A 12,073-nucleotide genomic window follows, 5' to 3' on the forward strand; every position below is an offset into this window, starting at 1 on the left:
CTTTCTTTGCTTCTACACTTAGCTGTTTCCTGACTTGGTGTATGTTTTCTCACAGCTTCTGACTCTTCTGTTTTTCCAGAGTACCAGAGGAAGGAATGATAACAGGAGACCTCTAAGTGTATTCTCTTTTTTGACAGGAACATTCGACAATACATATTTTGAGCCCCGCGTGCTTGATGTGCACTGTTACCCAGATGGGCACCATCCCTTGGGTAGTGCGTGGGGTTTACAGTTTCAGTGGAGGAGACAGATCTGCAAACGGATAGTTACAGCATAGTGTGACAAGTTCTGGGACAGGGGAATTACAAGGAGCATTTGAAGCACATAGAAGGGACATCTCACATAGCCTGAGTGGGGTTCAAGGGGCTTCCCAGAGGAAGAAGTGTAAGCAGTATTGGCTTCTTTTCCTTCCTTCATGCTTTTTGGAGACTTTAATCCTTTTCATCTCATAATAAATACATACACTAATGATTACATCTGTTTATTCAGACAACAGGTATTTATTGAGCCCTGGGGATATATCAGTAGACCAAACCGACAAAATCCTAACCCCCATAGAGCTCACATTTTGGTGGGGAGATGCTGAGAACAGAAAACATATACTTAATGTATTATATATATATATATATAGAGGGAGTATATATTTAGAGACAACCAAAAGGTACACAACAGAGAATTAAAATATATAATTACGTATGTATATATATAATGTATAGGTGTATAGAATGTTAGAAAAAGATAAATGCTTTGATGAAAAATAAAACAATAAGGGGCATAGAGAGTTGGGAGGGGTTGCAAATTTAAATTAGTTTTCAGGGAAGCATCATTGAGAAGGTTTCCTTTAAATAAAGGCCTAAAGGAGATGAGGAGGGAGTTGTGAAAATATCTGGGCTAAGATTATTCCAGGCAGAGGAAACAGCAAGTGCTAGGCCTATAGGAAGGAGAGCCTGATGTGTTTGGAGAGCAGCAAAGAAACCAGTGTGGCTGGAGCACAGTGAACAAGATGACAAGTGTCAGGAAACGAGGTCAGAAAGGAAGGCGCGTGTGTGTTGGCGTGAGGGGGCACCTTCCTTCAGAGCCCTTGTAAGAACTTGGGTTTTACTGAGTGAAGTGCTGCTCGGGATGGGGTCTGTTTTCTGTCAGCCGCATACCCTGTCCCTCCATACCCTGCTCTTACTGCTGGGGCAGGAGACCTGCAAACTCCGCTTCCCAGTCTTGCCTGCTGGCTTCTTGTTAAGTTCTGCCAGCAGGTGGTACTAGCAGAGCTGGAAGATGGGAGGAAGGGAGAGCCTTCCCTTTCTTTCTGATGGGGATCCGGACAGCCGTTCCCATGTGGCAGCTGCGGCAGCTAGGACTGCTGGCTCAGGAAGCTCGTTTCCAACTGTAGTCCCTTCAGCGGCTCTGATCGCAGGCTCAGTGGAACACCATTTTTCCCTGTTGTTCCTCCAGCCTAAAGGGGGTGGTGGCTTGCTGTCGTTACTAAGCTTTGTAATCAGTGCCCTGTAATAGATACGCCCTCTCTTTGCAACAGCACAGAAGAGTGGTTTCTGGCTTTCCCGATGGAATGCCAACTGATACAGATATTCCAAGCAGAGGAGGGTCACAGTCTGATTGTATTCTAACAAGCTTCTCTAGAAGGCTGCCTGTGTTGAGAGAAGACACCACGGAGCCGAAGTGCAAGTGGGAGCCCAGTTAGGAGGCCATGGCAGTAATTCTGGTGGCGGCTAACGGTGGCCTGGGCCAGTGTGCTGCTAGTGGAAATGGTGTAAGTGGCTGGATTGTGGATATATTTTGAAGGTAGAACCATAGAGTCTTGTCTGTTGTCCTTTGTACCCAGAAATATTGCTTATGATCTATGGTATGCAAACCCCATCTGTGGAGATAAATTTGCACTAAAATATCCACTTCTAGATTTGTGATCTACAAACACTGAGGCTGGTTTGGGCAGAGCTATGGGTAAGTTTATTGTCATGAGCAAGGTTGGCCAACTGATACTCCCAAGGCTACAAGAATTCCTTTGGAGCTAGAAACAATTATGATGGTTAAAAAATATCTTAGTGATGCTGGGGTGCTTGGGTGGGGCAGTTGGTTAGGTGTCCGACTCTTGATTTCGGCTCAAGTCATAATCTGAGGGTTCTGAGATTGAGCCCCGTGTGGGGCTCCATGCTCAGCAGGGAGTCTGCTTGAGAGTCTCTCTCCCTCTCCCTTTGCCCCTCCCCCCGCTCAAGTGCACACACTCTCTCTCTAAATAAAAATAAATAAAATCTTTTTTTTTAAAGATTTTTATTTATTTTTGTAGGAGAGAGACAGAGAGAGCACGAGTGCGTGCATGCACGAGCAGAGGGGAGGTGTAGAGGGAAAAGCAGACTTCCTACTGAGCAGGGAGCCTGATGCAGGGCTCCATCCCAGGACCCTGGGATCATGACCTGAGCCAAAGGCAGAAACTTAACGACTGAACCACCCAGGTGCCCCCAAAATAAATAAAATCTTAAACAAATATCCTAGTGATGCTATAATTAAAATAATGCTGTGTCTTTTAAATGATCCAAAATTTTTAACTATGTCAGCTATACATCAATTTAAAATTTTTAAAAAATTAACATACAGATTTTCAGAAGACATCTATCCATTTACTTCTCCATTGAGGAATTTCTTACTGGATTTCTACTATATTCCAAGTATTTATACTAGATTGTCCGGATTGAAAGATGAAAATACTCTTGGTATTTATCATTAATGAGATTATAGTCTTAGGCCTCTGAGTCAGCATAATAAATGAATCTGGTTGTAGAACTCTGGAGGATACTGCCGCGGCCCTTTGCTACTGACTCCAGAGATTCTGTTCCTCTGCTTGGCCAGGTTAGCTGAGCTCGCCATGGGGGCTTAATTACAGACTTTATTTATTTGTTTATGTGAACAATCACATATCAGCTCTACCATGTGCAGGACGCTGTTCTAGGCACTTGACACTCCACTAATTGTCCTAACAATCGAATTAATCCCATGTATTGGCCATCTTTTAGCCCCACACATGCTGTTCCTCTCCACGTCACATCCACCCGGACCATAAACATGCAAGCCCTTCTGGTGATCTTCACAAACATCTTGCCTTACTAGGCTTTTGTGAAAGTAACACACTGTACTGAAGATGGGGGTGGTAACCAGGGGGCAGAGACTACTGTAGTGACAGCTCAGCTGAATTTAGCAGGACCTGTTTGCTGGCGTGCTGGCCACTTATAACCATCCTTGCCGGTTCCAACTTTCTTCTCTACCTTTCCATCCCAGTGTACCCTCTATTCTTCTAACTCTGTTGAAGAGCAGAACTCATCTATATGGCCCCTCTCTCCAAATGTGGCTTAGCCTCAAGACCTATCTACTCTTCCAAAGATCTGCAGGGCCAGAAGGTTTCCCTTCACACACCCCACCCTTCTAGAAAGACACCATGCTTTGCAAGGGCTCTTATCTTCCCCTCCCTGCCTGTCGATTCTGTGGGGTAAAGGGGGTAAAGGGGGGCCCAACCCGTCTGCCCTAAACCTTTCCACTAGAACAACTCTGCTTTTTTCTGTTTGTATTTAGAGAGAGTTGCACATTAAAAATATTTTTTTGAAGTCCACGTTAAGCATTAACTGCGTAACCCATAATTTACCTTTCCAAATTAAACTGACCAAAGACATCAATTAAGCTTAAGTTTCTAAGAAAGATGATGTCGTTCTTATTCTAAGTCTTCCACATATATGAATCACTCTGGTAATAATATTCATTTAGACTGGTGCCAGTGGCATTTATAAAAAAGTTTCTGTGGTTCACTAGGGCTTAATCTGAGTGAATTTTATGATAAAGGTAAATTTGAAGGAAATGTTCGCAGTTGTTTTTATCACCTGTCCTAATTAGTTGCATCTCATTTTCTAATTAAACACAGTAATTACAGAGAGTTCACATTCATGCAATTATGTGAGAGAAATGGAGTTCTGTCAGTATTGGAATTATGGCATATAATTACTGCCTGTGTTAAAGAACATGTAAAACCCAGAGATGAAAAGACCTGGAACCATAATACAGTATAACTGCTGCATTGTTTGGGGATGGAGGAGTGGGGAAAGGTGGTAGGAATGGGGCAGTTAAATCAGGCCTCAACAAAACTAGACTTAGCATTTATCTTCTTTAATGGTACAAGCTTCCTCTTTGTCCAGTCCCTTAACATCGCTTCTGTCTAGCTCCCAAGTTCTTCTTCCCTGCTAATGATTATTTCTCACAAGATTGGAGCCGTTAATTCATACTAAGGTGTGAATGGCTAATAGATTATTGACCATGTCTGCTTTATAGGTTCAAAGTGTTATATTAATGAAGGACTCCTAGGAGTAAGGCCATGTGAAAAAACAGGGAGCCAGAAGATGAAACAGACATAGTACCTTCTCTTAGGGACGTTATAGTCTCACAGGGAACCAGAGATTTATATGAATATTTGGAAAATAAAATGATAGGTATTATAGGAGGGGCAGAGAATAGAGAGTGGCTAACTCTCCTTTAGTTGTTGGTATCCTTCACTCAGCTATGAGCTCCTTAAGGGCAGAAAGTGTGCCTCATCTATCATTATATCCCCTGCATCTACCATAATGCCTGGTGTATAGAAGGTGTTCAATAAATATTTGGTGATTTGGTGTTTGCAGAAACATGACATTTAGTTGCACACACAGGACCCTCAGTGTATTGTTTTCTTCTGAGCCAATGTCTAAGGAAAATTTCACAGATAGCTTCTAAAATGACTCCCAGTGATCCCCACCTTTTGGTTTTCCTGCCTTTGTACAATCCCCTTGAGTGTGAACCGGACTTAATGACTCACTTCTCACAATGGGAGGTGACAAAAATGATGGGATGTCACCTCTGAGATTAGGTTATAAAAAACTACGATACTTTCTTTGGCTTTTCTTGCCTGCCGACTTGCTGAAACCAGCTGCCACGTTGTGAGCTGCCTTATGCAGAGGTCCACAGGGCAAGGAACAGAGGTCCACACGTCAGAGCAATAGCCAGGGAGGAACTGAGGCCCTCAGTCCGGCAACCCGAATCCTGCCAATGACCACGTGAGTGAGCTTGGAAGGTGCTCCTTCCCTAGTTGAACCTGAGACTCAGGGTGGATGACATCTTAATTCCAGCCTTGTGAGAGATCTGGTGCCAGAAGCAGGCAGCTGAGCCCCGCGGGATCCCTGACCTGTGAGATGATAAACCGTGAGATAATAAATGTTGTTTCAAGAGGGAGACAACCCATAAGAGACTCTTAATCTCTGGAAACAAACTGAGGGTTGCTAGAGTGGAGGGGGATGGGAGGGGTGGGGTGCCTGGGTGATGGACATTGGGGAGAGTGCTGTGAATTGTGTAAGACTGATGAATCACAGACCGGTACCCCTGAAACAAATAATACATTATATGTTAATAAAAAAAATCCCCCCTCAAGCCGGTGAATTTGGGGACCATTTATAACACAGGGATAGATAAGTGACGTATGGTAAAATGATAGATCCTTTTATCTCCAAAGGGTTTTCCCATGGAGAGAAATACAATCGTTTATTCCTTCTTTGGTGCTCCATTTATTAAGTTCATGAATCTAATTCCCCAAACTGAAAACATTTTTTTTTTCTTGAGGCCTTTAAACATTGATTACAGATGTATTAATCATATAATTTTAAATGTATAAGTTTAGGGGCACCTGGGTGGCTCAGTTGTTAAGCGTCTGCCTTCGGCTCAGGTCATGATCCCAGGGTCCTGGGATCAAGCCCTGCATCGGGCTCCCTGCTCTGCAGGAAGCCTGCTTCTCCCTCTCCCACTCCCCCTGCTTGTTTCTTCTCTCTCTCTCTCTGTCAAATAAATAAATAAAATCTTTTTTTTATTTATGATTTTATTTATTTATTTGACAGAGACACAGTGAGAGAGGGAACACAAGCAGGGGGAGACGCTTAACGACTGAGCCACCCAGGCGCCCCTAAATAAATAAAATCTTAAAAAACCAAAACATAAAAGTTTAAACAATTTAATCGCAATTATATATTTAGAATGGCTGATCCTTTTAAACACTTCAAAACCTTAATTCATAAACATATAAAACAAAGATTACAGAATTTATTGCTGTAATTTCACTTAAATCTACTCTAAAGCACCAATATCATGAGTTTAATGCCTTTCTTCCTTCTGTTCTTATTTTTCTCTGCTAGTTTTTATACACCCTGAGGGCTACAGCATTATTATTTTTACTCCTTTCCTTGAGTCACAAGATTCTTAGCAGATCTCAAAGAAAAGATTACCTTATCAGCACCACCTAGATTGTAGAACTTGGTTTATTGACTGATTACTTCTTGGTCAGACTTGTTTGTTTTTCCCAAGGTGATTCTAACCCAAACCACCTTTTTTATAGTAAGCTTTTCTATGGATAAATGATATCTGTTATGTCAGTGAGACTATTTCAGGCCTTATCTTATGCCTAAGATTTAATTTTCCAACCTAGTGTGTATCTCTGAAATTGTTTTTTTAATTATCACTTCGCCATTGTTATATAACTGATTATCCTGTCATAATCAAAAATTGATTATATCTCTTAGCATTAAAAACTTGTATCTCCCTTATTAGCATTGAGATTTAATCTCTTTAAGAGTCGAGAGATTGAGTCTGCGTAGTTAGTGTTCCTTTGTAGGTCATCTGGCTAATACATTTTACTGATAAATACTGTGGAGTCCTCTTTGTGGTTGGTTATTGTGGGTGCCCACCCAAGATGAATAGTTCTTCCTGTTCTTGGCATCTACTTATTCTGGGACTACTTGGCTTACGGTTTCCGATGTTTATTCTCCTTAAGCAGCTAGAGATAGGCATGTGACTGAGCTTTATAAACATACAGGATTAACAGAAGAAGTATCAAACTCTCCTGATTATTAAAACTAATGAAAATAAATGTGTGTGTTTTTTTCATATTCACCATTTTCTATTACAGTGACCTTTTGGGCAGACTTCATATTAGCTTTTCTGTTTTGAGCCATTTCGAATTCATGGCCTTTCACAAGCCTTACCCTATCCTAGAAGCCATGCCGATGTCATACTGGTGGTGACAGGATTTTGATACTCAGATTGTAACTTCATCTTAAGAGACAGATCTTTTTTTTTTTTTTTTTTTTTTATAGGCAAGACTCTAGTGTCTAGAGGTATACATTTGGGTGATAAAACATTAAAAAATATAAGCAAGTCTTTATTATAAAAGTGAGGATATACAGAAAGGAAAGGGGGTGTGATCAGAATGAGGCTCAGGGAAGAAGCTTGTGGGAGGAGCGGTCGAAGTTCTACTTTTTGATCTGGGCATACATTTTATAATTTGTGTGTGTGTGTGTTACCAGTGCTTTATTCTTACAATAAAAATTTCACTTAAAAAAATTGTCACCTTATAGTCGGGGAGCAGGGTTGCTCTTTATGTTGACTTTTTTATCTTTTATACAATGCTCCTGACGTTCTTAAAAACATTCTTGCTTTTTGGCAACAATAGGGTGTTGGAGAAATGTTCTTAATTTTTTTTTCTGTCCTAAATCATGGAACTAGCCAGCTTCCAAGGGATTCTGTTTCCTTTGAATAGGCAATAATTCTAAAGACCAGGAGCTGGACTCTGGGGGTACACTTGAGAATGTGATGAGCAAGAATGCACTGATGTGGTTGGTGGGCCACTGAGACCTAAAAACGTATTATTAAAGTTATTATTTCACACTGATATTTCCAACTTAACTTACTATATTGCTATTCTATACTTTTCTTATATAAGGTTTCATCAACTAAAAGATCACTCGTAGAGCAGTAAGGCCCACTTCTGGAGCTAGGGGTGGGGTGAAAACTTGAAGGAAAACAGGGTTGTATTTTGAAGACCGAAGGGCAGAATGAATGCAGAGTAAACTATCAACAATTCCCCGTCTGCCCTTTGAAGGGAGAACTGTATCTTACTTTTATTTATGTTCATGTTCTGTGCCAGGTGCTAAATACTAGTAGAAAGAATGGACAAATAGACTTATCAAAGAATTATTTATTCACCTTCCATAAGCCTCCAAAGTCCTAGAAATGCTTGTCCCCGGAACTAGCATAACCATTTTTTTCTGGTTTAATTGCCTTCTCTCTTAGCAACGTGACCATGAACTCCTGCTATTCCCAGAATTTCCAGAGGGGCAGTCTCGATTGGCCCTTTCTTCTGGAGTCCCCTCATTGATTAATTATAAACCATGACATTCATCATTCATTCCCAGGTCACGGGGCTTCTTTTGGCTGGTTGGTGTCATATATCCTGTTAGATGAGTCAATCTTTTAAGATTTGTGCCCAGAGAAATTAGCATTTAAGCTTCCTCTTTATTCCAGCTCTGAGGTTAGGGAAGCAGCTGTTGATGGACTAATTAGTATCTTAGGAGGACTAAGAACAATCTCCCCATCCTTCAACAGTGGTTTAATCATTTGTCCCAGGGAGAGTCTGAGAACGTCACTGAAATGTTATTTTATGCAAAAACTTCAGGTTGGCCTAGGCTCCTGGTCACTATATGTAACACAATGGTAATAACTCTAGTGAAAAACCAAGTCTGTTATGCCTGGTCATATGTAAGGATCGTATTAGGGTTTATGTGAGTTTGTCACATCCCTGGAATTAACTCTTTAACTTGCATGTGTGGCAACTGTCTTATCTCATCTCTAGGAGAGAGCATCCATGTCTTAGGGGTAGACGTGGGGTGGCCAAGTATACAGAACCAGTGCGTAATATCACTCACAATAGTCATTTAAGCTACTGGGAAGCTAAAACCAGGAACCCCTTTATTTACTCTGAGACATCACTGCCACACCAATTAGAAATGCTCCTATTGGTGAGCTCAACCTGCTCTGGGAGCAAAGACGGGAGGCACTTGCTTGATGGCTTAGGTTAATCTTGATATAACCATTTTAGGAAATGAATATTCTTTTCTATTGAGGAAAGAATTACTCAAAGTCCTTATGTGAATCATCTGTTTCAAGGGGTAATTTCTTCAATATCTATGTTTATTTCTTGGATTTTATTTTCTCATGCTCTCATCAGCCACCATACCTCTTTTGAGATCAGATGCGTTCAGGATGGTATGGCTGTAGGCACAGGTACCTCTTTTGGTGGGCTTATTTGTTTTTTGGAAACATCGGTGCCTTTAATGTGGACACTCTTGTGTGTTCTGCCTTCATACCATTCCAGTTTCCTTCAGTGACTTTGTATCTATTAGTTTACACCTTTGCAGATAAACATTAGGGAGGATTGGATTTTACTCCCTTTGCATGAGTTAATTAGGCTCTCTGTGGATAATAGTGGTAATTGACGTGGTAGTAGTGTTCCACCAAGCTCCCCTCTTCAGAGTTTTTCCCTCCCACCCCCATCCCAAAGCTGTGCTCTTTACTGGAAATTGTCCTCCACTGCAAGGGAACTGGCTCACCCAGCCCCCTTACCTCAATGGGGCGGGCACCCAGTGCTAGAGCTTCCTATAAGATTGGCTGAGGCCTCAGTTGGAACCAGATTTTGGAGCACTGCATTCTTCACTTCAGAAGCATCCCCAATCTTCTTGTATTTAAGTTCTTGCCTCAAAGTCTGTTTCCAGGGAACCCCATCTAAGATAAATGCCACTTCTTCAGACTGTTGCAAGATTGAATATATAAAGCCCTTGGGAAGCATTCACTTTGGAGTGGGGAATGGATTTACTTTTGAGAGCTGTCATTATTCTTGGGTGGTATGTCATGGACTGATAACGTTCTCATTTCTTTCTGATCTCATCAGTCAGATAGTACTTTGAGAAAAATAATGTAATAACTAGCTCAAGGCAAAGTTATGTAGTGTTAAGTTTGTTTTTTGTCCCTCAACTCATTCTTCCGTTGCCTTGGGGCCCTTCATGGTTGCCTCCTTCTCCACCACCTCTATTTTCCCTGCTTCCTCTCATTAAAACAAAATTCAACCAAGTAATCTGAACATCTATTTGGCTTTATTAAGCGATTCATGAATCAGGCAGCATCTCATCTAATAAGTAGAGGGGAGCTCTGAAGAGTTGTACAAAATAGAAAGGTTTTATAGGAAGGAAGGTGGGGTAAGGAAGTTATAAACAAAACAAAACGAAAGGATTGTTCCAGGCCAGGTCACTTTCCCTTAGGAGAAGAGTAGCAGCTGTTTTTTTTTTTTTTTCTTTTAACTATAAGGGTTTATTTTACTTTTCTTTTTTTTAATTAATTTTTTTAAATTTAAATTCAATTAATTAACATATAATGTATTATTAGTTTCAGAGGTAGAGTTCAGTGAGTCACCAGTCTTTTTTTTTTTTTTTTAAGATTTTATTTATTTATTTGACAGAAAGAGAGAGAGAGAGAGAGCACAAGCAGGGGGAATGGCAGAGGGAGAGGGAGAAGCAGTCTCCCCAGTGAGCAGGGAGCCTGATGCGGGGCTCAATCCCAGGACCCTGGGATCATGACCTGAGCCGAAGGCAGATGCTCAACTGACGGAGCCACCCAGGCACCCCAATTCACCAGTCTTATACCCAGTGTTCATTACATCATGTGCCCTCTTTAATGTCCATCACCCGGTTACCCTGTCCCCCCCCCCACCACTCCCTTCCCCTCCAGCAACCCTCAATTTGTTTCCTGTGATTAAGAGTCTCTCATGGTTTGTCTCCCTCTCTAATTTCGTCTTGTTTTATTTTTCCCTCCCTTCTCCTATGCTCCTCTGTTTTGTTTCTTAAATTCCTCAAATGAGTGAGATCATATGATAATTGTCTTTCTCTGATTGACTTATTTCGCTTAGCATCATACCCTCTAGTTCCATCCACATAGTTGCAAAGGGCAAGATTTCATTTCTTTTGATGGTTGCATAATATTCCATTGTATATATATACCACATCTTCTTTATCCATTCATCTGTTGATGGACATCTGGGCTCTTTCCATAGTTTGGCTATTGTGGACATTGCTGCTATAAACATTGGGGTGCACGTGCCCCTTCAGATCCCTATGTTTGTATCCTTTGGGTAAATACCTAGTAGTGCAATTGCTGGGTTGTAGGGTAGCTCTATTTTCAACCTTTTGAGGAACCTCCATACTGTTTTCCAGAGTGGCTGCACCAGTTTGCATTCCCACCACAGTGTAAGAAGGTTCCCTTTTCTCCACATCCTCGCGAACATCTGTTGTTTCCTGAGTTGTTAATTTTAGGCATTCTGACTGGTGTGAGGTGGTATCTCATTGTGGTTTTGATTTGTATTTCTCTGATGCCAAGTGACATTGAACATTTTTTTCATGGGTCTGTTGGCCATTTGTATGTCTTTACAGCTGGTTTTATTATGCAAATCACCTTATCTTCCTTTGGGGCTAGGAGAAGGCCCACGTGACAGGTTACCTCACTCTTCTTCTCAGAAAATTCCCTGACTGACCCTTTAAAATTAAATTTCCAGGGGGGGTTGAAGGTAACCAGGTTAGGTATTGAGCCCCGGTTTGGTGACTTGGCCTAAGTGATGCCCTTTCTGGCTTGTGGTTTTCCTTTTTAACATCCTCTACCTATTCTAATCCTTCTGTACTTTACTGCATACACCTCCTTCCCCTGGAAAATTTGTGGGAAGGGAAAAGATTTGGTAAACTTACTCACACTGAGGTGCAATATGTTACCCCTTAGCTGTCTAAGTTATACTTCATCTAAAATTCTTTCTGTGTGCCTTTAGTTTTATTATTATCATTCTCTATATTATGACCATAACTGCCCTTCAGTCATTTCTGGTCTTCATTCTGGCAAGAGATCAGTCTTTTAAAGTTGGTCTTCTCAGACAGGAAATATCTTAAATAGACTCTTTTAAAATGCATGCCATTAATTAATTAACTAATTAATTAACTAATTGCTACTGCTATCACAGAGAAGATTTTCCCTTTTATACTAACGCTGTAAGGTGAATTGCCCTTAAAGGATGCAATTTTGCCAAACAAACAAAATGAATAAAAATCTTACTGGATTTCTAAACAATGAAGATGAAAAGAGTAAAAATAGAGAATTGAAATTATAAATGTGTTAGGCAGCTCACCTTTCAGAGGTC

Source organism: Phoca vitulina, unplaced genomic scaffold (genome assembly GCF_004348235.1).
Source record: "Phoca vitulina isolate PV1807 unplaced genomic scaffold, GSC_HSeal_1.0 scaffold6, whole genome shotgun sequence".
Lineage (NCBI taxonomy): Eukaryota > Metazoa > Chordata > Mammalia > Carnivora > Phocidae > Phoca > Phoca vitulina.